This window comes from Marmota monax, unplaced genomic scaffold, assembly GCF_021218885.2.
Source record: "Marmota monax isolate L192 unplaced genomic scaffold, Marmota_monax_Labrador192_F-V1.1 WCK01_AAM20220418_F8-fsc00013, whole genome shotgun sequence".
NCBI lineage: Eukaryota > Metazoa > Chordata > Mammalia > Rodentia > Sciuridae > Marmota > Marmota monax.
The window spans coordinates 17,748,280-17,773,479 of record NW_026692202.1 but is presented as its reverse complement, the minus strand read 5'-3'; positions in this window follow the sequence as shown (position 1 = coordinate 17,773,479).

Sequence of the window (25,200 nt, the reverse complement as noted above, 5' to 3'; positions counted from 1 at the left end):
AAGCGAGCTTTCTGACAGTTCTCAGCAAAGGTGTGATCATGGGATAATTTGTTTAAACAGAATTCCTTCTAACCTATATATTTTGCTGCTGCCATTAAAAAAAAAGAAGACGAATATGTAGTTCCATGTGATTGGCTTTGGTTATATGAGTTATTATGGCTTTTTCTCTTGTACTCAGTGCAAAAAAAAAAAAGGGTGTGTTGTTGTGTTTTCTGAAACCCACACAGACTACTGCTGCCTTATTTACCTAAGAACTGATCTACCTAATCACTGAGATAGAAACAAACATATCATCCACTCCTCTCCTCCAGACCATTTGAATACATTATCCATTTATTTGGTGTTTGGCTCAGCTTTAAATGAGTCATTTAATAACCCCTGCTCACAGCAAGTAAAGTTGCAACCAGCTGGCATCCACAACTCACAGGATTGTTAGTCCTTCCAGCCAGGATGGGAGACCGCAGGCCGGCCTTCCTGAAGGGCACTGTGCAGCGCTGCTCCTGCCTTCGTGGCAGGATTGTTGAGCAAATCTGCGCCTTAGGTAATGAAATGGCCATGAGAACTATCAGGGTTTCAGAAAATAGATGTCACTGCCTATTCTAATGACCGGAAGGGCTATTGATAAAGCTGTTGGAGGACGATTATTATCACAGACTGAGAGGCTCTGATCCACTCATGGGGCCTTCAGGGGCTTGACAAGAAGTGAGACTGCCTTAATCCTCTAAAGGTCATTTTGTATGAGAGGTCAGCGGCACTGAGGAATGGAGACAGAATGCTTCCATGTAAACTCTGCTGTCTGTTTTTTCACTTAAGGATGTCACTGGTCTACTCTAATTGAATGGCATTTGACACTTTCAAATGTATGTAATTCATTGTTTAATTATGCTTATTGTTTGGGGCCTACCCACCACCTGAATCCCCACCTGGAATTCCCAGCCCTCATTCTCTGCACTAATTAGTCTACCTGGTTCTGGGTCGTGGTGGGGGGGGGGGAATTACAGAAATAGTCAGAATGAATATCTGTAGTGTATGCTCATTTTTGAAAACAAAAAAGTGCAGAAATGTGTAAATGATATATACAAATATCCTTCCCCACTGAACAATATCAATTTTTAACAGTGTGAGAATGTACACCCACTATTGATATATGGATCTATGTGCAAGTGTGTGTATTTCAAAATGTATTTATCAAAGCCCCTTCTTCATTTATTTCTGAGAATGCCTCCCCAAAATGTGCACACCCCTGTCTCCCAGCTTCATTCTAGTTCCTAATGAATCACCCTGCAATAGTGGTTCCCAGCCAGGGTCATTCTGATTGCCCGCCTTCCCACGCCCCCCATTCTCACTCTACCTGAGAACACTTGACAATGTCTCAGACATTTTTTGTTGCCCCTACTGGGGATGAAGGTGCTACCACCAATAAGTAGCTGGTAGAAGTTATTAAATTTCTGATGTTGCACAAGACAGTTGTCTGCCCCTCATTAACAAAGAATTATCCAAATCAAAATATCAATGGTGCTGATACCCAGAAACTGTGTTCTATAGGTTTCTTTTTCTGCTCTAGCTTCGTCTGGTAGTGTGTTTTCTCTCTTCCCTACAGCAAGCCCTTGCCAAAGTGCCATATCCACATTCTCTTAGTGTTTGCAGGCCACAGATGGGGTGAGCACTCATGCAAAGACAACCAGTGGTGCCTTCTGCCCCCATTTGTGCTCTGCACTGGCCTCCAGGACCCAGAGGCAACTGCACTTGTGTCCAGAGCCTCAAAGAGGTCGGCTTCTGCCCATCATTCCTTGCTCAGAATTTCACTAAGTTGGTCATGAAAAATAGTTTTGGTTCTCATTTCTCTAAATGTAAGAGGTCAAATTGAGGTCAAGGAGCCAGTTCAGAAGCCATAATCGTCACTGACATTTTTCTTCTTTTGGCGCTGCTCTAACTTGAGACTTCTGCTCCCTCCACAGCTCCCCTTTGTAACCAGGGTATTGCGAGCTGCTGGGAGAAGCCAAGTGGGCTGGAGAGCTGTCTACAAAGCAGAGTCTGGCCTAGGCCTTTCAAAAATGCCCTTATGTTTGTTTCAGTTTTGCTCCTTTGAAAGAAAATCCATTTTTTCCCATGAAAAATTTCTATGAATGAGAATGCTTTTTCTCATTAAAAATTTCTATTTTTTTCTGGATATATAGAAAAATTGTTAATTTTCATATTCTCAAATCCTCTTTCATATCATTCAGCAATCATAAAATCTAATTTACTTGAGTCATATGTTCTTTTATAAATGTACTCATGAGAGTTTTGTGCTTTAGACTGCCATGATGAACAGCTTCTACAAAATTATGTATTTAAACTTCTTGCCACTACATAAATAGTTATGTTCTTTATATGTGATGTTTTACAATTATTTTATTAATGATAACACATTTCCACTTTTTCCTCAGATTTTTAAGTGAACTATTACCTAAAAATAATGTTAGAATCATGTGTCACTCAATGATTGGACATGTTCTGAGGAATGTGTTATTAGGTGATCTAAAAACTGTGAATATCACAGAGTGGACTCACACAAACTAGGATGCACTAGGTGACCTAATCTTATGGGACTACATTCTTACATTGGGTCCCTTGTTAAACAAGGGACCATCCTGCAGAGCTGTACTAATTTGTTTTCTCATTTTCAGTACTGTGCTAGCCAGTAAGTCATTGCTGTGCAAAAACAGAGTTAAAAGGTGCTTTATCCAGACAGATATATACACATGGTGGTGACATGGAGCTTTGAAGACTATCTGAACAAAGATGCAGTCCCCAGAGAGTATGGTGTGTGCAGCACAACATGGGTGATGTCAGAGCCTACTTACCCTGGGCTGCAGCCATAGGCCAGGGACAACTGCTCAGTGCAGGGGCAATCCTACCCAGACACCACAAAGCCACTTACTTTTACTGTTTTATGTTTTATTGTTTTGGTCAAAACTTAAAAGAACAAGGCTAAATATTAACAGTGAAAGCAGTTAGCTAGCTTTTTTTTCGACCTATTATTGAGAAGCATCTAATATATCAGTATTAAGTGTGCTGACTTAAGATAGATATTTGCTGATTTGAGATGTATATGAGTTAGTATTTACCTGCATACATAAGTCAGTGGTTTTCCTATTTTTCTGTTGGTAACAAATTTGAAAATAGAAAATAGATTCCTTTAATGACTATTAATAAAAAAATGCTAAGTACAAATAAACTTGACAAAAATATGTATTATATATGTGAAAATCACAAAGTTTTAACATAGAGCATTAAAAAATTCTGTCATTAGTGGGGCAACAAACTAATTCTTAGTTGAAAAGACTTAAAGTTGCAAAGATAATCAATTCTCCATAAATTAATATATAAGTATAATATATTACAGATGAATGTCCCAGGAGAAGTCTTATGTAAACTGATCAGATGATTCTGAAGCTCATCAGGCAGGGTGAATGCCTTTGTGTAACTTGTAGTTAAGACTTTTAAAAAGGGAGAACTGGTCCCAACAAAATTCAACATGGATAAACTAGAATAATTTTGAAAGTGTCCTATGGTGTAGGAAAAATAAATATATCTGTGCTACTGAAAAAAGAAATCTAAAAATATATTTGTGAGCATTTTTTAAAATTTACATTTATCTATAAAACCAATGTTAGCTTTCCAATTATATCCTCAATAAAAAAATAGTGTTGATATAATTGTCTATCAATCTCAGATAAAAATTGACATCAATTTCATCATATCATACACACACAAAATATCAAATAGATTGAAGACATAAATGTAGCCAACAATTACGAAAAAAATTACAATAAAACATAATAGGTTAAAATACTTGTATTAATTAGGGTATGCTAAAGGATTCTTTAAAATATGTGAAATTCTTAAGTAGACTATATAAAACCAAGGCTTTAACCTAAAGAATGTTAAAGTTGGTACTAGGAAAATGTCTTTAAAAATAAAGTGCCAATTGCAAACAGAAATTTTAAAATGTATCTTACTTAGGAGGCAAAGAATTAATATCATATATATCACATATGATATATATATCTTATAGGGTAATTAAATTTCAAGTTGGTTGAAAAGGACATTTTATGAGCAATTTCTTTATTTTCTTCTTCTCTTCACCTCCCCCACCACACCCCATCACTGAGGATTAAATCCAAGGGTACTTTACCACTGAGCTACATACCCTACCCTTTTTATTTTTATTTATTTTTTTAAGACAGGGTCTCAAAATGTTGCCAAGTTTAGCCTGGAACTTGTGATCTTCCTACCTTAGCCTCCTGAGTCACTGGGATTACAGGTGTGTACCAGTTGTACCATCACCTGGATTTATGAGCAATCTTAATTGTCATAAAAGAGGAGGTATTGGTGTATAGAAGAGGTAAACCTCAAGATTATAGAGGTTGTGTGTAGTGGAGAATGAATTTGAATCCAGGATGTCTCTCTCTAGCTGTGTTTTGAAACACCATGATTTTCTACTTCCCAAGACTGAAACTAATCAATATTGGTGGATTGAGAACAATGAATTCTCATATACTGTATGTAGGAGTAAATCAACACAAACTTTTTGATAGGCAATTCATAATAGTTATAAACATTTAACACTAATGTGTATTTACCCTTCAAATCAGCAATTTCCCCTATTCTTACCAGTGTAAAAGTACAATTTTACATTGTGGCATTATTTGCAATGTACTTTGTATGCTATTTGATGATATATTTCCCTCTCTCTTTGTAACTGTTATATATAATTTGATTCATAGACATGAATCATGTTATAAACCTGTGTTAGTATATTACACATTAGCACATTTGTTTCATTTGTCTAACTCATTGTATTACATACTAATCTGCTAGTGCTTATCTTTTGAGAAGTAACAAGCATGGGAGGCAGATAGGTTACCGACTTTTTAAACAATATTTTTTAGTTATACATGGGCACAATATCTTTATTTTGTTTGTTTATTTTTATGTGGTGCTGTGGATTGAACCCAGTGCCTCACATGCGCGAGGCAAGTGCTCTGCTACTGAGCCCCAGCATGGTGTTAAGGACTTTTTAACATATATTGTTAAATTTTTAGAGTAAGCCTGTGGCAAATATAAAGTATACAAAAGGAACTCTACCTTTAGCCATTGTTTTAAAAGAGTTTTACTTTTTATAAATTGATGAGGAATAGATTTTTTTATATTATCCATTTTTTCTCATCTATTGAGATAATAGAATCTTTCTTATTTCCCTAATTGATTTGAAATGTCATATTAACAGACATCATTATCCTACTACTAAACTATATTCATTTTATAGAGCTTTTTGGGTCATGTTCAGAGCTGAATGTTCCATCAATATATGGTTTAATTTATGGTTAGTTTTTATTTAGAATTTTGGGAAATATTTTCACATACAGATGGGTCAATATCTTTTTCGTGGTATTTTTCTTAGGTTTCCATTTCATCATTATGCTGGCTTTAAAAATTGAACTTGGTAGCCTCTTATTTTTTTTATATGCTCTACCAAAATTCATGTGGGGAGAAAATTAGGTATTACTTGATAATTTGAGGGGAACTAATAGTTCGATCAATTTTTACAATTAGTCTTTAACATTTTTATCTCTTTTTCTCCTACTTCCTGAATTATTGGTCACATCTATTTTTCTAGAAAATTTAATTTAAGCCAACTTCTGAATTTTTAGCATACATGGCATGTAATATGCTCTTAGGACTATCTATATAATTCCATCTGTGTAGTGTAGCCCTTTAGTAATTTCATTTTTTAAATTTGCTGTCTTCTTTTATTCCTTAGATCTCCTTAGAGCTTTGTATATTTTCTTCTTTTTCCCCCCAAGAACCAGCTTTTATTTTTTTAATAATTAAAATTAGAATATTAGCTTTAATTATATTTTAGAACATTCTCTTTTGACAATACTTGTTAGCTTGTTTTCTTAAAGTTTTTAAATGAAATATGCCTGTGCTTTTCCTCCTTACATTTGCTAGGGACATAAAGTTAATACTTTTATTTTGTTTATGCAGAACTGATCATGCACAAAGTTAAAATTATGCCATTAGCTACTGTCCCCATGTTATGTAGAGTGGCAATTTTAATGAATATGTAAATATGGTGATTACTTTTGGAATAAAATACATATATGTTTACAAAGAAATGGTTCACTTTTTTTGTTGTTGTTCTTACAGACTCATAGAGGCATTAAATGGAACGGATAATGGAGTTGGAATAAATATGAAATAAAGCTGACAGCTTGTGTGGAAAGAGAAGCATCTCAGTGCTCTAATAGAAATGCCTGGACTGAAGGCGGTTATTCATATACCCAAGTAACATCACTACCACAAGGAAGAGGAAGGGCATGCATTTCAAGAGGATGAGAAGCGAGGCACCCTGAGCTGCAGCTTTACGGGTTCCTCATCTCTGAGGCAGCCCATCCTCCTCTCTTCCCTTGAGGGCTGCTGACCCATCTCTGAGTGTTCAGTTCTGTTACGTGGAAGATGCTCTCCAGGATAGTGATTTTGAACAACTTCACCCAGTGTCTCCAAGTCATCTCTGTACAGTTAGGCAGAGAGATTTGGAGCATGGTTTGGAAAATGCTTCCCTTTTGGAAACAGCTGGAATTTCTGATGAGAGAAATGCTATGTGGAGGCTCCAAGAAAGCAAGGAATGGGCACAGGACTGTGGCAAGGCTGTCAGCAGAGGGTCAGGGCTCTGCCTGATCCTGGCTCTGTGCTCCAGGGTACACAGGGGCAGGAGAGCCTGAACTTCACCACCTTCATCTGGCCCTGGGATCACTGCTACTCACCTTTCAGGGTTCTTGTGAGGATTAAATGTAAACTGTGTGTAAAACATTTTTAGAATTCTCTATAAAACAGTTTCAAAGCACCATTGAGTAAATGGTAAATCTATTTTTAGTATGATGATGTGACTATTATTTCACAAAAGAGATCCCATGTCTTTTGTGATTTCCAGCTGAAGGCATCCCTGACATTCCTCAGTCATATCCTTGGCACGTTTCTGTCATTCAGCACTGTCATTACTTTTTATAACTCAGGTAATTCAGTTCCACAAACATTTACCAAAAGTCTGTTCTGCTGAGGACTAGGGAATGGGCCAGGAGATGCAAGCATGAGAGAAGCAGGCTTTAAAAAATGCAGATTTACCCACCAGGTTCACAGCTCCATTACTTGACCCAAACAGTTGTGATTAGCAAACACCATATGCTCAGCACTGTCCTCTAAGCTTAATTTGCCTCAGGCATGTTTCCTCTGAGTGCCATGGAATTTTACTGCACCAGTCCCTTTAACTTGTTTTACTTTTATGTGAAATCAGATGTGAGAACAGGAAGAACTGGAGAAGAACTCTTGGCCCTTCAATGGGCCAAAGTGGAAACAGTAACATTTTATTAAAAATAAAGGAGTTTAGCAAAGTGTTTTAAAATAGAAATGATATGGGAGCCCAGCAGGTCATGGAAATGCCTTCAGAAGAATTTGCTGAAGGACTGTCTTTGGGGGTAAAGATCAAAGATCAGCCACTCCAAGAATATAGGGTGCAGGGTTTTTCATCTTGCCTGTTTGGTATCATAAATAAGCTGTGATCATGGATGCATGTGCTGGTAGAAGCTCTCTGGTAGGGAAACATATAATTTTTCCATGTACAGGGAATGCGAGGGTAAAATAATAAACTTTCAAATTTGGGGGGTATAGAAAACTGGCTTCCATTCCCTATTTATGCGAACTCTTCCAGGACATTGGGATTAGTCTTTCCTTTTCATTGGGACATGTTTGATTCAAAAGGATTTCGAGTTCATCTGTATGAAAGGTAATTTGCCACCATTACCTGTTTTTCTTTTCTCTGCCAAAAAATATTAAGAGAATGAGCTTTTAAAGTGACTTTATGAAATCATGATTTCCATACATTCTTTAATGCCCCCATATAATACAAAACACAGTGATTATCTAAAATAACTATGTAAAGCCAATTTAGACTAGAAATTATTAGTTTTCTTTTATTAGTGAGGAAGACATATGAAAGCTTCACTCCTCTTTCTGAGTTGTACTGTATGAGATGTACTTCTACAAGTAAGGAAAATCTGGATTAGTCTAGAGGCACATACCTGTGTGGGTGGTGTGATCTTAGAGCTGATAAATAGGTGGGTGGAAAGTTTAGAAAATTTCCTTTCTCTATCTACATTGTAAAATATTGATTGCACCAGTGTCATGTAGAGTTCTCTGAGAAGCAGTATTTCTGAGATGTTAATTGGTATTAAATATCTCCAAAATGTAGATATTGTCCAGTGAGTTTTAACTGAGTTAAACATCTATGCCTTTAATATGGAATAAGTGTTATGAAGAAATAAATATAACACTCACTGTATGGAATTGTATGTCTATAATCTTTGTAGATTGCTTTTGCCAGGAATTTGCTACTTCGAGACACAGCATTGTTTAGACAATTTTCAAATAATAGACTTTTGCAGTTTTCTCCTTTTCCCTCATATTTGGCCTTCTAAGTTCTGTCCTAGGTAAAACCACACAGTGGAATCACATAGTGTCCGCTAGCTTTATTTAATGTGACTAAGTAAAATGCTAGTGTTTGAAATATAGCACTGTTCGGAGGGAATGCACAGCAGACTCTTGCTCTGTGCTAGTTATATCTGTTACCTTTGTCCCGAGAATGGATTTTAAGAGATTTATACCAAATAAGAGAAAGTTCATGGAAAACAAAATGACAGCAAAGGGGCATTGTCAGCCTTCTAATGTGGGGACAGCAGGAACTGAAAACATTTACGCTGGATACAAGAAGATTAATTAAAAACCTTTAAACATTGCCACCTTTAAACACTTAAAAGAATGGCATTTGGGAGAGTAATCACGTGTGTCACACATAACAGGTACAATCTGACCTAAGAGATAGACATAACCAGGTTGCAGGATTTGGGGTTTATCCTGAGGACATATTTTATTGTAGTCAGAATTGTCCAAGAACCATTGTGTACCCTTAAGAGGCAGCGGTGTTCAGACTCCAGCAGAATGAGAGCTCAGTTGGAACATTGTAAAGGGAACCAGGGTAGCCTGGGTTCAAGAACTACACCATGAGATGACAAATGAGATATTTTGAACCTAGAGATTTTCGTAAATTCTACTACAAAGATTCATATTAAAATGAGGACCTATATAAAAAATATTCTTAAATTGATTTAAGAATCAATTGCCATGATTCTTATTTCAAGGAGTATAATGAAAACATGGAATTATTTCAACTGATGTATTTGAAGTTCTTGAGGACTACTCTGCATTTTTGTAAATAAATTGAAGAATAGACTATCTAAGTGAATGGTTTGTGCAGTTGGAAAATATAAATGCACAGATGATTTCTAATAATAAATGTTTTATTAGTGATGGGGTAAAGAGATCCATGACAAAATCCTAACTATATATTCATATCAGTGGCACATATAGGTACTAAAGTTATATTGTTTTATATACAAAATTCAGCTGCTATTCTAATGGCACTAGTATATTCACCTTGAAATAATATTCAAAATAGTAGCTATCTTTTATTAAGACTGCTTATTCTGTGCCAGGTATATTTTTGCCTTCTGGTAGTTCTGTGGAGTAAGAACTATTATTAATGCAACTATTAGTATTACAAATGTCAAAGCAGGGCCTATAAGAAGTGAAACAGCTTGCCCAGTCACAGTGGCAGAAGTTTCTAGTTGTTCAGAAAATACCACTTTCTTTTGCTTTGGAAAAAAAGATATATTGCATTTCCTGGCTTCCCTTGCAAATAGATGTGGACATGCAACACAGAGTTCTAGCATCTAGGAGTTAGAGTGCTTATGTGGGATGCTAGCTGATCATATTTCTCTCTTTTCCTTTTGCATAGGCTTTTTAGCATGCTTTCCACTGTGTGATTCTGATTATGGTCTTATCTAATTAAAAAATAGCTAATCTGATTGAGGGGAAGCCATGTATAGGTTTTCCAGTTGTCCAGGAGGGGGCCTGCTAAAGAGACCTGTCTAATTGGAGTTTCCTAAGCTGGAATGGTGACTGGTCAACCCAAAGGGATGCTCTTTCTCAGTGAGTGTAAATATGATACATAAAGAAGAGCAATCAGCAAACACTGGAGCAACAGATGCTGAAGGACTAACAAGCAGAGCAGCAGGAAAAGCCCTGAAGTGGAAAGAGTTCATTGTGACAGTGCCCCTTGATTATTAAAAGAGTAGCTCTCCTTATGCCCCATGTAATTTATATTGGCATGTCCTGCCAATTAGCCAATTAGTTTTTTATATAATTATTATTATTACTGTACCAAGTTGCCACAAACAGTAAAAAACAATAAAAACTTATCATCTTCTAATTTTGGATGCAAAACTTTGGATTACAACTTTGAAGTGGGTCTTACTGGGCTAAAATCAAGGGGTCAACAGGACTGGGTTCCTATTATAGAGGATCCAGGGGAATGTGTATTTTTTTAAGCTTCTAGAAACTGTCTTTATTTCTTGGCTCATGGATCCCCACCAACTTCAGAACTAGCAAAGGCCAGTGAATTCTTTTTCACAATGTCATCTCTCTGGCGTGGCCTCTTCTACCGCCTCTATTTAAGTACCCTTGTGATTACATTAGGTCCATACATATTATCTAGGATAATCTTTTTAAAGTGAGCAGATTTACAGCTTTAATTGCATCTACAACTTTAATTCTTTCATGCCGTATCAGGTAACATACTTGCTGTTTCCAGGGATTGGGATGTAGACAACTTTGGGGGCCATTATTCTATTGCTACCAACTGTAGTACCCGTATTTTCTGAAAATATGAAGATAAAAATATTAAAGTCAAATTATTGTTTCTTGCAACCATCTACCACTGATATTTATCAATAAGAGTTAAGCTCTATGTCAAACATGGGTTAATAGGTATTTTATTTAGCAAGCACAGGTAGACCATGTTATTTTAAGTAAGGAGTTTGTGGCAGGAAGGGACAGTGGGGGCAATCCTTCTATATTTGGCTCCAATAAGTCTCAAATTTGAGCCCTTTAGATGATGATTTGTCCATTACTCAGAACCACAGAGTGTTACAAAAGTCTGAGCATCAGATTCAAGTAACAAATAATGTATCTTAGATAGTGTTTTTTTTTTTTTAACTAAATACCTTATATACTGGTGTTTGTGGGAAAAAGTGAATACTCCTTGCATACTCAGGGGCACACAATAGCTTACAGAGTATCACAGGGAGAATTTTAATTGACTATAGAAGTTCTATGCCACAATTTCCCAATTGAGGCAGTAATTCCCTTATACCATTTTGTTGAAAAGAATTCTATCTCTGACAGTATCTATCAAATAATAGGGATCTCTCTACTCTTATGAATCACTAGATTATTTTGATTGTTTCCTCGGGTCATTTGTTCATAAACATGATTATTTAATATGTGCATTTATCTCTACTTCTGACAGCGAGTCAAGCAAAAATGTGTTGTCTACCAAAAGGACAAACAAATGGACAAGAAACAATAGGTAGAAAAGAAAGCTCAGTTTCAGAAAGTGAAGGTATGTGGAGGAATGGCTACTGCCTCAGCAGTAGTTGAAACAAAAGTACTCATAGAGAGTGATCAGAAAGGAAGCAAGGTAAAGAACCCTGCAGATCCTCATGAAAGCCCAGAACTTGATGACCTCCTATGCTTGGGAAGCATAAGAGGCCAATTTAGAGCAGATGGATTGGATGGAAGTTATTCACAAAGCCATATGCCTTTCTGATCTACATCCCCACTTACTGAGTTTTGGTTCAGTAACATCAGGTCCTAATGCACTAGGACCCCACCCCACATGCTGAAGTTATACAATCTGTCTGTTTACATAGAGCTTCCAATCAGATTTTTAGTTTGTGGTTATGAATAGATAGACAAGAATCACATTTGAAGAAGGCATCTAACAGAAAAGAACTGAGCAGAGAAGAAATGGATGTAAGATAAAGTGCAAGAAAAAAACTCTTTAAAATATTGCTAATCTCAGAGAAAAGATCATCCACAAAGAAGGACAATTAGACAATAGTAAAGCATTCATAGATATGATCAAAGAAGAAAAACATGGATATATTCTAGACAAAGATATGAGTCTCGATTGAAAAAGCCCACCAAATGTCCACTATGTTGAACAGCGAGCAAGAAATAAATAAACAAAAGACACACCTAGAGCATCAAAGAATTTCAAAATATCAGCAGTAAAAAAAGAAGATTCTAGGAACTTTCCAAGATGGGTGGGGAAGGAATGAAACAGTATATATACATAAAAATGGAAAACAAAATGTCAGGAGGAATCCTGGATTTTAGAATAGAGTGGAATGCTGCCTACAAAGTTATGAGAAAAAATTATTTTAAACCCAGGATTTTATCCCCAGTATGGTGGACATAGTTTAGCCTCAAACAAGACACAGACCTCAGTTGACACATTAATTACAGCTTTGACTCCTCAGGTTCCTGACCTTGTATAATTCCTCCTCCTTCCGACTAAGTTGCTTCTAGTCAACAAAATAAAAGAACAGTGAGAAGATGTACAAGATTACCTGGTTATCCTCCAGGCAATTGTAACAACTATCTTATTGGATGTCTTTCTTTCCTTCTGGCTTTGAGAAACCAAACAATCATTTAGGAAACTCCAAAAGATGAGGATCTTCTTATAAAAGGAGGGCAGTCTCTGACTGACTACCAGCCAGAAATGGAGACCCTCAGTCCTATCTCTGTAAGGAAGTGAATTCTATCAATAATTTGTGTGAGCTCTGAAGCTAGTTCTTCCATAGTGTAGCCTTGGATGAGATAGAAACCTCAGTTGACACTTTGATTACAGCTTTGATTGCAGACCCATGACCCACAGAAACTGTTGATTTAAGCTGAGGAGGCTTTGGAAATATTGTTACATAATAATTCATAACTAATACACCAAGCAAAATTATTCAGTTGTGAAGGTAGAATGAAGAGATTTTCAGACATGTTGGGCCTAAACAATATTGACTGAAATTCAATTCCCCTGAGCTGTATGTCTGTCAAAAATGGTTTGCATTCAAGAGAACCTAAGGCATGAAAGAGTATTGAGTGGCAAAAATAGACAAAAAGTTGTACTGGCATGTGCTAATTATGGTGGGAGTCCTTCAATGTGAGCAATATCAGACGTTTGAAGTGAAAAGAGATCCACACCATATCTGTCTTTGTAACATCACATTCTACAGCACATTTTGCTATGCAAAGAGTATACAAGATAAACAGATAGGCAAGAGAATTATGAGAGAGAAAAGAGATATAAGAAACTCAAAACAACTTAGTGAAGGCTGAATTTGTAGTCAGATTTGTACATACAGTTAACACTACAATGATCGATGGTACCTTCGATTGCAAAGAGATGATGTGCTTGTTTATTTTCTTTTTTGTACTATCTTCAGACCCATATAAAAATTAATATTTAAGTAAAAGAGTAAATGAATTACACTTCAAAGCGAGACATTCAGGTTTCTTCAAGTATGGAATAAGATAAATTAAGACAATAATCTAAACCAGATTTCATTTTATACTATTTAAAGTTGTTCAAAATGTGCACATTTGCTTCAAAAAATTAAATGCCAGAAAGTTATTCATCAGTTACAGACAGATCCAGTTCTGAAAAATTCAAGATAATTAGAATATATACTTTCCATTTTCTCCACAATTGCAAATTCATATCATTTTAATCATCAATATATTCTCCCAAGTCTGTCATCTTGTCATGAGACATGAAGGTAAAGGCAGGGTAACGATGGTTATTATGCTATTTAGTTTTTGACATTCTGGGCATTATTGACTCTAAAAGAGATAATGTTTTCCTTAGTGTATTAGAGTGTTAGGCAGAATGTAAAAGAGCATTTACCCCTATCCTGACCATCACATTAATTGAAATGAAAACATTACACTGTGCTTTAGGGGAAGCAGATAGAGTCTCTGAAGTAATTCTATCCCATTGCTAGTTAATTTTTTTTCTTTTAAGTTAGATCTCTACCTCATTGCCTGGCATTAATGAATTTTTAGTAATATAAAGAACAGATGAGAAGTGAAGAACTAGCTCTAAATGAGTTGAAAAGCCAGCAGGCCACTAAATAAAAGAGGTGAATATTCAAGCTCTTCCCAGTACTTATACTTAACAAGAAGGCAGCCAAGCGAAAGGCTTGGAGGATCCATTGTGTTTACAGTATAGATTCTACTTGGACCCAAGACAGAGAAGGTGATGTTGCTGCCTCTACTGTTAACACTAGGGTCCTAAATAAACTCTTTCAACTCACCTGTGTTGGTCTAGAAATTAAAAAAAAATAAGTAATCATCCCAGTCTTCCAGTAGAGAAAATGTTGAAGAAAACCTCAATAAGAAATATAATTTGGGGGGGGGATGAAACGGGGGGGACCAGAGATGAAACTCAGGGGGACTAGAACACTGAGCCAAATCCCCAGTCCTATTTTGTATTATTTAGAGACAGGGTCTCACTGTGTTACTTAGTGCCTCACTAAATTGCTGAGGCTGGCTTTGAACTTGAAATCCTCCTGCTTCAGCCTTCCGAGCTGCTGGGATTACAGGTGTGTGCCACCGTGCTTGGAGGGAAATATAAATTTTATATCATATTATACTCATACCTCAGCTAAATTTCCTACTGTTATTTTACAAATTCAAAGTTTAACTTTTGACTACAGTGGCCACCCATCCCATTTTTCCTGGAACTTGCTGGTTTTAGTATTAAAAGTTCTATATTCCAGAAAACCTTTCAGTTGTAGGTAAACCAGGACAATTGGCCTGTCCAAGGCACTCTCTCAGGCTCCAATCTTGGCAGGACTGTAATTAAGGAGATGGCAAATTGTTTGTAATTAAAGATACTAGAGATTGTCCTTCCAGAAGAACATAAAAAAGATGACCTTTAAAATGTTATTTATAATAGCAAAAAATTGGGAATTGATTTAAAGGCCCACAGTAAGAATTGATTTAATGAAATACATTATAATTTATATATTGAAAGACTATAGAGTCATTTCAATTACATTTTTGTTAAGTTATTTAGTGATGTGGTTAAAGGACTCTAAATTAATTTTAAAAGAATTATATATGTATATATCTGTGTATATTATTATAAATATATAATACTTCATAGGAAAATAAGACAGAAAAAATATACAAAAATGTCAATAATAGGTTATCTTTGGGTGGTATTATGAGATTTGTTTATTGATTTTGTGCCATTATTAGTTTTATTCATTCTTTATATTCTTTGTAAGGAAATAATTTTTGAGAAAACCATGATTTTAGTCCATTTTGTGTTGTTGTAACTGAATAGCAGACTGGGTAAAATTCCATGCTTATATAATTATATCAAAATGGATTCTGCTGTCATGTACAACTAAAAAGACCCATAAATTATAATAGAGATTTATTTCTTACAGTTCTGGAGGCTGAGAAATCCAAGGTCAAGGAGTTGGCATCTGCTGAGGGCCTCTTGCATCATCCCAGGGCAGAAGGCAGAAGGGCAAGAGATCATGAGCAAAAGAGAAGGAAGTGGCTGAGCTGTTCCTTTCATCAGGAACACATTCCTGAGATAATGGCAGTAGCCTATTCAGGGGAGCTCATGAACCAATCACCTCTTAATGGTCTCACCTTCCAACACTGTTGCATTGGGGATTAAGTTTTCAATACCTGAACCCTAGGGTTCTCATTTAAACCGTAGCAACCATCAAAACCTTGATTAGTGGTTCTTCAACTTTAGTTGTTTAATGAGCATCTAGAAACTTTTCTAAGCCAGATTCTCTGACTTATGTTCAAATATTCGGCACCAAGGTCTGAGTGAAGCTTTTGAAGCTGCAATTTTAAAAATACTCTGAAAGATACTAATGCATGTGTCATGAACCATTTGGAGAAGCACTAACTGGGAGTGTGCCTGTCTATCTTTAATTATTTGTCTAGTCTTTTGGTCTAACATGCAGGTGGAAGAGGTGGTCCTATAATCAGTGGGGATGTCAAAGCACCATCAGCTATCCAAGGAAAGTTATCTCAACCATAGATTAATGATTGAACTTTACCCTTGGATCTTTATTCCTTTAGACTGTGATTTACCACTGAAAGATTGCAGCAGAATCACTTTGGGAAACTCTTTGAATGCCTGCACACATGAGTGGACATGCACACACATGTGCACACACACAGCACACAGAAATTTCCGCATTGAAACATCTGCAATCAGAACTTTGGAGTAGGAAGCTGAAAGTGTTCACTGAAATGGCTTTCCAAGTACTTCTGATATATACCTTCTTTAACAACTACTGCTGTGGACTAACATTCAAGTTCTTTTAAAAACATAATGCCCTCAAAAGGAAAGACTTTGAAGTTGTTATCAGTTATAGGCATTGAAGTAAAACTAATTTGTCAGGTATTTTCCTAGAAGCAGATTTTGATGAAGACAGAGGGAAAGAGCATGAAGATGGCATATAAAGAACAATGGGCAAACAAACAATGATGCAGGACAGCCATAAAATGTGGTACTGGAAGTCCCAGATACTAATTGTTAAACTCATCATTTTGCTTTGGCAATCTCCTGGCACTGTAATAGTGCATTTACCAATTCTACAAAATAATTAGGTGCTATTGGTGAGTAAAGTTTAAAAGTAAAATTTTAAAAATAGCTGAATAGTCAATGCAGCAGAAAGTAACCATTTCATTAGTGCTTTTTTTTGCAAGACCAGTAAGTGGTTCATTATCAATTATGCAGCCCTTCTGCAGATTTGCTTTAGACTTAATACCTTCAAGGCCACACTTCCCACAATTCTTAATTTCCTCTTTAACTTAAATGGCTGGTCTTCAAGTCTGTGTCTGCGATGTGTTCTCATTCCAACAAGGTAGGTCAGTTCAGAGGGGAAAGAGGCAATTTCTGCCACAAAAAGTATTTTTTTTTAATGGAATGCATTTTAACTTCTTACCTGCTAGGTTCCAAAGCTAGCTCACTCTTTTGAAGAATGAGGTGAGAAATAGGTAAGTTTTCTGATGCTGAGGTGGAGGTCATCAGAGAATAATGGTTGCTTTAGAACTGGCCTGGCATCCCCTTGAAGACCTGAGAAATGCTGCGGAAGCTGTGTGTATGTCAGGGAACAGAAAGGAGTTTGGGCAGCTCAAATTTGTGCTGAAGCTGTTTCGTGTTTAGAAACTTAATCCACTTTCTCATCTTCAGTTTACCAAAGATTGGGGAAGAACATTTTTCCTAAAGAGTACTTATAAAGCAAAGTCACTTAAATATAAAAAGAGGAGAAGGCTAATTGTTCCATAGAGCATGTTCACTCTGAAAAGGAATTGTAATAATGAGAATAGGAAAAGGTCAGTTGGAAAGATTGTGCACGATTAAGTAAAGAATTAATCAGTTCTATTCAAACTCTCCTTTTCTAGCTTCCTGGTGTAGGCTGCAAAGTGACTTGTGTTAATGAAGCTAGTTAACAAAGGCAAGATCAGTTGGGAGAGTGAGAATCATTAAGTAGGGTTACGTCTGAGCTATTTGAAGAAGTCTAACCCTCACCTGCATACATTTTAGTAAGGTATGTATGTACTTGACCTTGATGTCTAAAGCTTGTTGTCCAAAACACCATGTGAACTACTAGAGTGTCAGGAATCCCCTGTTCTGTCCTCTTACAATACCTGAGGTGTTCATGCTGAGGAACTATTCCTGTGATCTCTCATTTCTAGGCTGGATGTACAGGTGTCCATAAACACCACATAGCAGAATGTCGGCTCTGAATAAGCCTATGTGGAACAAAGGAGCTATTCTATTGAATTTCTTCAAACCGTTACTTTTGGGAGGAGCTCACACAAATTAAACATCCTGGAAAAACTAATGATTTTCTCATGATCTGACAGAGTGGTATAGGAGTTTAGAACTTGAAAGAACTTCTGTGCCATCAGCACTGTTTTATAGATGAGAAGACTGAGTCCTCAGTGGTCAATACAATAATGCTGAGGCAAAATGTACAACCCAAAGGAGGATGCGTGCTTTCCCAGATAGTTGGCTGTGTTGTCGTTTGCTCACGACGACTTTCTGAACTGGGAAGGATGCTTATTTCCATTAATAGATTGGAACTCAGAGAGTCAAGTATCTTTTTAAAAGCAGTCAGGAAGTGGTCATGCCCTAAATGGAACACCAGTTAATAGAATCCAAAGAGTACTCTCTCCCTCATTTGTTGGAGTTTGTCAAGGCTGGCTCATGTTCAGAAGCACCAGAGAATGTAAACCTTGCTTTAGCAACTCTGTCCTTGGCTGCGCTGCCCTGGAGATTTTGCCTGAGGTCTGGAGGCACTGAGGGAGCCAGATGGGTTTGCAGAAAGCCCTATAAGCTACTGGAATTACTCTTGTCTACCCTGCTTATGGTTTATGCTGTAATTCCTGATTTATCTAGTCCTAGAGAGGAAGCCTGTAGTCCACCTTCCATTTCCAGCACTATTTGTAGTCAGTCTCAAACTAAAGCCTAATCCCAGGTTACTATTGATGTGGCTGTCTGTCTATAGATTTGTCTTTATTTTTTAAATTTAAAATAAGTGAAATTAGAGAATAATCTGGTCTCATTCACTTAGCACAATTTTTGGAGGTACATGCCAGCCCCAGCATCTCAAAGCTGAGTACAAAAGCCAGGGTCTGAAGCCAAGGGACAATAGCCAAGTCCCTAGCACAGTTGTCACTAACTATTCCCAGATTGACAGATGAGGAAACCCAGGTAACAGGGTCCCTTTTTGTCACTGAATAGTAATTCATTGAGTATGTTTACTTACAGGAAGAAAGCTCAAACTCATTAGTTTAATGGTAAACCTTTCACAACCTGGCTGCTACCTATGCTCTGTCTTCTTCTACTGACACTTTCCTCCTTTTCCGAAACTTACACTGTGTTCTAGCAAATACTTACAGGTTCTAAGTGTACTATGTCTTCTTTCTTATGTGCCTTTTCTAATAGTAGTAATAATATAAATAAAAGAACAAAACTCTATCTGCTTTGACTGCCTTTTGGCTGCTTCGGCCAACCCCCATTATTTTCTGCTCTACATTTCTTCATTTGACACATTTTTTTATAAACTCAACTCAGAAGTCATCTGCTTTAGGAAGACCTAACACACAGGCATCCCACCCCCACCTTGATCCAACAAATAATAGTCAGAAGCCCCAAAGTCCACAGCTTCCTCTTCATATCACACTGATTAACACTGGCTCTTGGGTTTGATCTTCTGGGCTTCTCAGATTATAAAGTCCTTAAAGGAAGGAACCATGTTTTTCAGTCTTTAGTATCTAGTATAATATGGTCCATGGTAGGATTAATTACATTTGTTCAAATATGCAACTGGTCTATGCATTGCTTGTCTATTTTGTAGCTAAATATTCTAAGTGTTCCTGAACTACATGAAGGAAGAATCTGAGCACCACAGACAAGTAAAATCTATAATAACAGGACATTATTTCCAAATGCAGTTGTTCTGTGCAGTATTATGAGGCTACAGTTACTACAATTCATAGCATAAATTATTTGTAGCTACTTAGAGAGTATAGGTTTTAATGAGCTGGTTCCTATTTTATTTTTAGTGATTATTAAACTAAAAGGAATCTCTCTTATTCCCTAATTTGCTTATCTCCTTTCAGTGATGTTGAACAGTGGAATGTCTTAGAAAACTCACACACCTTGCAGCTAAACTTGTCCTTGACACTGGCTTCAGTGACTTCTCTTTCCACTGCAACATGCTTACTCCTTTCTCAAAAGATGGAAACAATGAATATAGCTGCAGGGATAAGAGAAAAAAAGTGTATAGTTTTCCTGCCTGTGTCCAAATCCTAGCTCCCTCTCTTACATGTTGTGAAACTTGTGCATGCTACTCTGCCTCCCTGTTACCTGGGTTTCCTCATCTGTCAAGCTGGGAATAGTTAGTGACAACTGTGCCAGTGACTTGGCTATTGTCTCTCGGCTTCTGACCTTGGCTTTTGTACTCTGCTTTGGGATGCTGGGGCTGGGATGTATCTCCTTTGCCATCTGCACTTCTGTTGGGATCTACTGGTAGGGGGCACTAGAGACTAGAAGTAAAACAAGGAATACATCTTTTATTTCTATTTTGTTTCATACTAACAATCTTCTTCAACCTAACAGTAGCGCTTCATTATAATAGCAAGAGATTATTTTCAAATACACATAAATTCTTCCAACATGGTCAGGCACAGCCTAATTGCACCTATCAGAAATACTGCCACCAGCAAGTATTCCCTCTCCTCAGAAGACTCAGTTTCTATTTCATATGTTCCCTCCTTTAAGCACTAGATCAGCTTTATAGGGGTTATTTAGTGCCCACAATAGCAAGCCCATGCCACTATCTATTTAACTACTACAAACAGCAATGACAATGACAACAAAAGAACAGCAAGAGTGTGTACACACATGCACTTACACAAACAAAATAACCTTCTAGGGGAAGTGCTGTGCCTTGGAGTCATTCACACTAATTTCTAAAACAAAGAGCTGAACAACTACTGAACACTGACTCATTTACTCCAAGGTTTGTTTTTTTTTCTGAATTCAACCCTGAATATATTACGGTTTCTGTATGCATGTTCCCTTATTCCTAGCTTCTTTGTAATTTGTATAAGGTCTCTTTTTAAAATATTTATTTCCCACATTTTCTCTGAGCATCTCAATATATTCTTTGGTAATACACAGGCACTTCTCATTATTTCAGAGGTTTCTCTGAGTCAATGAGAACTCTATATTTTATTTCTCTATTCAGTGATTCCTAAACCCCTTGCTTTAAAATCAGTCTGTTTTCTACTTATGCTTGAACCAACCTATAGAGAGAAGAATGAATAAGTTTGTGATTACTGGTGTCCTCAGAAGCACTAGAAATCATCCTTTATGTTATAGAACTGTAGGAAAACTTTTGCTTCTTTTTCTAGGTGTGTTTATTATTTATGAGATTGGGTACCGGAGATATCTAAGTTGCTTCTGTCCTTACTGATAGTCATTGTATTACCATTTTAGCTAGAATTAAAGAAGTAAATATGGTGTGGGGGGAGGAGAAGGAAATGTATGTTTGGGAGTGAAGAGGGATTGGGGGAGGAGTTCATGGATGACTGACTGAAAATAGTAGTAAGTGCACCTGAGTTACTTAATTCAGGAAGCCTACTTTGTTTATACTTGATAGCCCAAAAGCATACAGGTGATTGCTTCAGTAACATTAATAAATATGCTGGCATGACCCTTGGAAATATACTTAAACAATTTCATGTAGCCTTAAGAGGTACCTCCATAGCTATGAACATAAGCATTTTCATTATTGAGAAAAATAGGTATTTTTTCTCTGCTTCTGTTTCAAATCTACCACTGCAATTAAACTAAATCTAAACTAAAAGAATATTACTAAAGTAGAACAACTTGAACTAAGCCAGACCAACCAAAAAATAAAACCAAAAACAAACACCAAAAAATATTCTTCCTTCCATCAAGGTGTATATTCTAGGAGGGGTAGAAATATATTAATACGGACAGGGATAGTTAGAGAGAAGATCTTAGTGAATTGTACTTCCTTTTGTTACAGAACAAAATTTACCAACAGTGGCCTCACAGGGTTTTTCTTGTCCTCTTTATATTGAGAAAATATTTCCTTGTCAGGGACATTGGAGATAGGCAAAAGAGAATTTTCATCCCTTAACGTGTCTCATTTCATATTCGGTATCCTTTGGGAAAAGTGTTTCCAATGGGATTTTCCCTTTTATTTCCTGCATGTTATAGGGTCTTCCTTCATTGCCTAGCCATGTCCTGTTTTGGCTCTTTTTATAAGCTTGCCAATTTACTTCCACTGTCTGTTAGTATTTAATTATTCACTACCTCATAATTAAAATCATTCCAACTGCTGAGGAATAGCTGTCTGGCACTTTCCTCTTTCCTTATATATATGTTACATATGATTTAACCTCTGGGGCTTTCTTGATAAGTATTTTCTAATTGTCTAGGTTACCCAAACTAATTGGTGGTAGTAGACAAAAATATGTAGCTAATCATTAATAAATGTGCTTTCAGAAATTCAAAAGAATTTGGAAGGAAGACAGAGATCTAGGAAACTGAATTTCAAATAGTCTGGGAACCATTGAGGGACTGTTGACTGTTATTGTGGCAGAACTTCAGTTGTCTCATTATTGCATAAGAGAAGAATGAACTATGAAGTTGGGATTATATAAAAAACAAATAGGATTTTAAAATTATCTTGGTTTTTCCTTGACAATATGTGCAGGAACAACTGAAGTCTGTTGACCCTCTGCCCCTCTCTTGGTTTACATCCTCAATCTCTGAGGTGTCACAGTGATAGCTGTCATCTATCCAAGAGCCTGATGATATTCTCTCTAGAGCCCATCTGTGAGCCATTGTATCAGATGGGAGGGTCACAACTGAGCATCATGTGAAACTGGATTTGCATAAAACATTCCATCTCCTCCAGGTTGAATCTGCAGTCCTTCATCTGATAAGGTCCATGTTTCAGCATTGCTTCTATAGGATATCATTTGCTCACATGTGAACAGATGGTATATCTCCAGCTCTGCTCCTCCACCAAGAGAGCTGAGGGTTCCTTCCAAGGATTTTAAACCAAGCTAGTTGCCACATTTTTACTGAACACTTCTATGGTTGAGAATTCTATACCTCTCACATCCTTCTCTGGGAGTGGGAGTGAGGAAAATCTTGTATCCCAACTACCTCATATTGAGGAAGTGTGATCCTGGTTGGCATTTAGCAGGAGACCAAAGAGGTAAAGTATAAAGTACCACCAGCCTTTGTTCTTCCCCAGGGCTGGAACAGAAATATGTTTTCCATTCCTGAGTCTTAAGGGTGAAACTCTTTAATAGTTTTCTTTTTCCAAATTAAGATTATATTCCTTAGACTAATTCTTACTTCAAGAAAGGGATCTTTAGTACTCCAAGATTAAGACAAACTATTAAGTGGTTTAAATTGTAAGGCAGAATAAAAGCTTTTGTCATCTTATTTAAAGGTTGAAAATGAGATGTAAATATTTCTTTAAATGTATACAGTTGAAAATCTACATCAATGCATTTCTAGGATTGTTATTTGTTGTTTTCAGTGACCTTTTCTAGAGATGAACACATTTTCAGTGTACAATGACTAGGATACATATATATTTCTTTGTTAATTTAGTGCATGAAAGTTTAATTTTTACTTTGTAGGAAATAAAAGGAGGGTCACATACAGAAACTGCCACACCTATTTTATCATGAATATTGAGTGTGGTGGGTAAATAGAAAGTCAATAGTGGTTAGAAATTAGAGGAGACATTCTAGAAATGATGAAGAATGAAGGATAAGTAAGTGAAATGCTATTAAGTTGTTGAAAAGGGAATTTTAAAGAATTCTGGAGTTAAATCACTTTTCTTCAACTTTTTTATATAATTGAATACTGTTCTTTAAGATTGGCACTTATTTTTTTATTTAAAATGTTCGTAACTTTTAATTTTACTACCATTATTATTATTATTGCTGTTATTTTCAGCACAGGGGATTGAATCCAGGGATGCCATACCACTGAGCTACATCTCCAGTCCTGTTATATTTTGTGTTTTGAGATAGGCTATCTATCGCTAAGTTGCCCAGGCTGGTCTTTGCAATCCTCCTGCCTCAGCCTCCTGAGTTGCTGTGATTACAAGCCTGTACCTCTGGGGCTTTCTTGATATGTATTTTCTAATTGTCTAGTTTACCCAAGCTAATTGGTGGTATTGAGCAAAAATATGTAGCTAAATCGTTAATAAATGTGCTTTCAGAAATTCAAAAGAATTGGAAGGAAGACAGAGATCCAGGAAACAGAAATTCAAATGGTCTGGTAACCATTGAGGGACTGACAAGGATTGAGATTTATAAAGATAGAATCTGAAAGACATTTGTTTTATTTCTAGAAGATATATTGAAAACCTATGCCAAAATAAAAATTACTAGTGGAATTTCTCTCACAAAATATTAAAATACTTGTGGTAATAAACACCTGTTCCAATAATGATGGCATGAACTTATAACATCCAAATTTTGCACTGATGGGACTATTTTGGTAAACTTGGGGAAATAATGAAGAAAATGTATGTTTTAAATTTTGAGGGACAGAGGGATAATACACCAACAAACTGTAAGAAATATGCTCTTCTTTTTTATTATTGTAATGTACAAATTTTGAATAACTTCTTTGAAAATCAGTTTTATCTTCTGTTTTCGAAGATATTTACATTTGTCTTCCTATTTCCCATAACCACAAAGATGATGCTGGGATTATTCTGTTTTATAAGACAAGTACTAAAAACTTTTTAAAAATTAAACTGATCATATTTTTACTGTGTTTTTTTTTTAAAATATTCATCAACCAGGTTTTCTGTTTTTCAACCAAGTTAACACTACTTGTTAGTCATTCTGCAGATGATTCAGGAGCCCCCTTCTCCAGGATGCTTATTTCCAATTCATCACTTCCATAATCATTCATCTTATTTAATGCTACAGCTTTTGGTGAACTAGTCAATTTTCTACTGGATATCTCTCCTTAATTTTGAAGTCATTGAATAGGACTTTATGTATCCCCAGGCCACTGGAACTCCTTTTGTTTCCTCAGGATCATCTGTGCATAATGTTATAGCTTATTCAGAGGTCAGAAAAGTTTTGTTCTTTCACAGTATTCACCTTTTGAATGACAAGTCACAAAGTGGAAGGGCACTGATTCTGGGAAATGGTGTGGGAAGAAGGTGTGGGTAAGAGGTGGGGTGTGTTCTGTGTTTTGGAAAAGCAGGCTCAATCTACCTAATCTGTTTGCTTAATATATAAAAGATGTTAAATAATGCTAAATAAAAATCTTAGCAGATAGGGACATATGAAAGTTAGGGTACAAAGCACCTGGGAGGTATGGCTAAAATATGGAAGCAACTGTTTGGGGATAAGGAATGCATCATTATCTGAAATGGAAGTAATGGCTTATGTGAGCCAAGTGTTGTTATTTTGTGGCATTAAGTTGTTATCTTTACAACTGCCATAAATAGGACACATTTATAAATATGTATCTGTAAAGCATGTCATTGGGGAAACTGAAATATGGTACAAATGAGAGGTTGTCATATCTACTCTGTGACTATGGGAACAATTAATTCTCAATAT